Source organism: Kogia breviceps, chromosome 16, assembly GCF_026419965.1.
Source record: "Kogia breviceps isolate mKogBre1 chromosome 16, mKogBre1 haplotype 1, whole genome shotgun sequence".
Taxonomy (NCBI): Eukaryota; Metazoa; Chordata; class Mammalia; order Artiodactyla; family Physeteridae; genus Kogia; species Kogia breviceps.
The window spans coordinates 27748413-27752313 of NC_081325.1; the positions used below are offsets into that span (position 1 = coordinate 27748413).

General features: G+C 35.8%; 1 pseudogene; it reads right to left on the reverse strand.

The window, feature by feature from the left end:
- Nucleotides 1–2422: 2422 nt before the first annotated feature.
- Nucleotides 2423–3611, reverse strand: LOC131743547 (polypeptide N-acetylgalactosaminyltransferase 11 pseudogene; annotated as a pseudogene).
- Between the last annotated feature and the right edge of the window lie 290 nt (nucleotides 3612–3901).

Consider the following 3901-nt stretch of genomic DNA (forward strand, 5'->3'; position numbering starts at 1 on the left):
TTCTTTCTGGTTCAATCTTGAAGGTTGTATCTTTCTAAGGATTTGCTCATTTCTTCTAGGTTGTCCATTTTATTGGCATAGAGTTGCTTGTAGTAATCCCTTATGTTCCTTTGTATTTCTGTGGTGTCTATTGTAACTTCTCCATTTTCATTTCTAATTTTATTCATTTGAGTCCTCTCCTTTTTTTTTTTTTTTTTTTTTTTTGATGTCTGGCTAGATTTTTATCAATTTTGTTTATCTTCTCAAAGAACCAGCATTTAGTTTCAGTGATCTTTGCTGTCTTTTTTTCTTTGTCTCTATTTCATTTATTTCCTCTTTTATCTTCATGATTTCTTTCTTTCTACTAACTTTGGGGTTTGTTTGTTCTTCTTTCTCTAGTTGCTTTAGGCGTAGGATAGGTTGTTTATTTGAGATTTTTATTTTTTGAGGTAAGATTGCATTGCTATAAACTTCCCTCTTAGAACTACTTTTACTACACCCCGTAGGTTTTGGGTCATCGTGTTTTCATTGTCATTTGTCTCTAGGTATTTTTTGATCTCCTCTTTGATTTCTTCAGTGATCCATTGATTACTTAGTAACATATTGTTTAGCCTCCATGTGTTTGAGTTTTTTACAGTTTTTTCCTGTAATTGGTTTCTAAACTCATAGCATTGTGGTCAGAAAAGATGTTTGATGTGATTTCAATATTCTTAAATTTACAGAGGCTTGATTTTTGACCCAAGATGTGATCTATCATGGAGAATGTTTTGTGTGCCCTTATTTGTATGAAAACACAAAACACCACAAACAGCTAAAGCAATCTTGAGAAAGAAAAATGGAGGAAGAGGAGTCAGGCTCCCTGACTTCAGACTATACTACAAAGCTACAGTCTTCAAAACAGTATGGTATTGACACAAAAACAGAAGTATAGATCTATGGAACAGGGTAGAAAGTCCAGAGATATACCACTCACCTATGGTCGCCTAATCTAACACAAAAGAGAAAAGACTGTTAGGAAAAGATAATGGAGAAAAGACAGTGTCTTCAATAAGTGGAGCTGGGGTAACTGGACAGCTACATGTAAAAGAATGAAATTAGAACACACCATAACACCATACAACAAAAATAAACTCAAAATGGAATAAAGGCCTAAATGTAAGGCCAGATACTATACAATTCTTAGAGGAAACATAGGCAGAACACTCTGACATAAATCGCAGCAAGATATTTTTTGATCCACCTTCTAGAGTAGTGAAAATAAAAACAAAAATAAACAAATGGGGTCTAATTAAACTTAAAAGTTTTTGCACAGCAAAGGAAATGGTAAACAAAATGAAAAGACAGCCATCATAATTAGAGCAAATATTTGTAAAATGAAGCAACTGACAAGGGACTAATCTCCCAAAATATACAAACAGCTAAGCAGCTCAAAAACAAAAAAAAAAAACACAATCAGAAAATGGGTGGAAGATCTAAATAGACATTTCTCCAAAGAAGACATACAGATGGTTTAAAAGCACATGAAAAGATGATCAACATCACTACTTATTAGAGAAATGCAAATCAAAACTAGAATGAGGTATCACCTCACAGTGATCAGAATGGCCATCATCAAAAAATCTACAAACAATAAATGTTGGAGAGGGTGTAGAGAAAAGGGATACCTCCTACACTGTTGTTGGGAATGTAAACTGGTACAGCCACTATGGATAACAGTATGGAGGTTCCTTACAAAACTAAAAACACAGCTACCATTTGATCCATGATCCAGCAATCCCACTCCTGGGCATATATCAAGAGAAAACCATAATTTGAAAAGATATTCCAATATTCATTGCAGCACTTTTTACAGTAGCCAGGACATGGAAGCAACCTAAATGTCCATCAACAGAGGAATGGATAAAGAAGATGCAGTACATATATATAATGCCATATTACTCAGCCATAAAAAAGAACAAAATAAAGCCATTTGCAGCAACATGGATGCTCCTAGAGATTGTCATACCGAATGAAGTAAGTCAGACAGAGAAAACCAAACATCATATGATATTGCTTTATATGTGGAATCTAAAAAAGGTACAAATGAACTTATCTATGAAACAGAATAGAGGTACAAATTTAGAAAACAAACTTATGGTTACCTGGGGTAGGGGAAGGTAAAGGAGGGGAGGGATAAATTGGAAGATTGGGATTGACTTTACACACTACTATATATAAAATAGATAACTAATAAGGATGTACTGTATAGCACAGGGAACTCTACTCAGTACTCTGTAATGGTCTATATGGGAAAATAATCTTAAAAAGAGTGGAGATATATATACGTATAAAAGATTCATTTTGCTGTACACCTGAAATTAACACAACATTGTAAATCAACTATACCCCAATAAATTTTTTAAAAAAATTTCCAGCACATAGTGTGAGGTAACCAAGACCTGACTTACATCACACTCTCCTCAGGTTTCCTCTTGTTTCCTTTGGTTCTTCTCTGGGCTAAGTAACAGTTTCTTAACTGCTTTTTCTCACACTTATTCTGTCCACTTTCAAATTGTCCTTTTGTTGATATCTGCATTTCTGGGTAAGTGCGTTCCAGATATAATTTAAATAATTTACAACTCAATTTTTTTCCTCAATTCAAAACGCTCATGGTTATTTCCATAGCTGTTGGTCCTCAGATCACATCTTAAGGAAATATAATACTTTTTATATTTATTCATCCAAACATGTGCCAACCTTAAGGAGCTATGTGTCATGGTGTCCTAGCCTTCAGGAGATCCATATGATTATCTTTTTTCAGAAAACATCTCTTATTATAAAGCAAGGGATAATAAAGAGCTTACCTGCACACATTCAGATCCTAAATGATATTTCTACATTTTCTCCTTCCCGGAAATCCATGCCACTGTCACACTGTCCAATTCATTGCAATGGCATCTGTTCCTGGCACACAATTCTCCAGCCATTGTAGGTGACTTTATCAATGCAATAGCTCCTTCTGGTCTTCCTAGCTCAGAAATAGGAACAAGATCCCTCTTGAAGTGTGTCCCCCAGCTGAATCCTTCCTGTATCATAAAGGACAGTGAGCCATTTGTGAGTGCATCCACACTGATGATAACAATCACTGGGCAAGCCATGGTCTGCTGGTTCTCCTGGATAACAGCCAGCAAAGGCTGCAGCCATATCACATTCATCTCACAGTTGCACTCCAGAAACACCAGAAGTTCTCTTAGACCATGGGTTGCTCTAATCATTCTTATTCCAATCAATCCCTCACACTTGTATTTCTTATTTTGGACATATTCATCTAGCTCTCCATTTAAATCACCAAAGTCACTATCATTATCCACAAAGATGATTTCATGGAGATGATGTGCTGGTGTGCCATCTATGACTCTGCATTGTCCTAAGCAAGGCCAACAAAGCTTCATTATAGATACAAATAACAACACTAGTGGCTTAGTGTCTCTTTGACTAGACAACCCAAACCAGTCAGACAAGACTTTTTACATGCTTCACTCCTCATGTCCTACAAATCTCCATGACTGCCCAAGTAGTTACTAATAATTATATAAAGGCATGTTTTGATAGCCTAAGTATCACAATTCCTGATCACTCTCATTAAAAATCATATCCAGTTCAGAAGAGAATTTCACGTTGCCTTCTTCTGGATCTTCAATATGATTATCTATCATATCACAATTTTATTTGCATTTAATTATGACTCTAATACCAGACTTGGAGTGAAACAGGGATAGAATTTGGTGGGGGGGAGTGATACAAGGGGCCCAGACCCCCTGATGGACACATTCTTCAGCAGCTGAGTCACTTCACTGAAGATGAAATAAGCAAAAAGATAAACAGTACAGGACACAGACATAAAATGGCATGCAACAGAAATATCAGACTGTGACACTTCTCA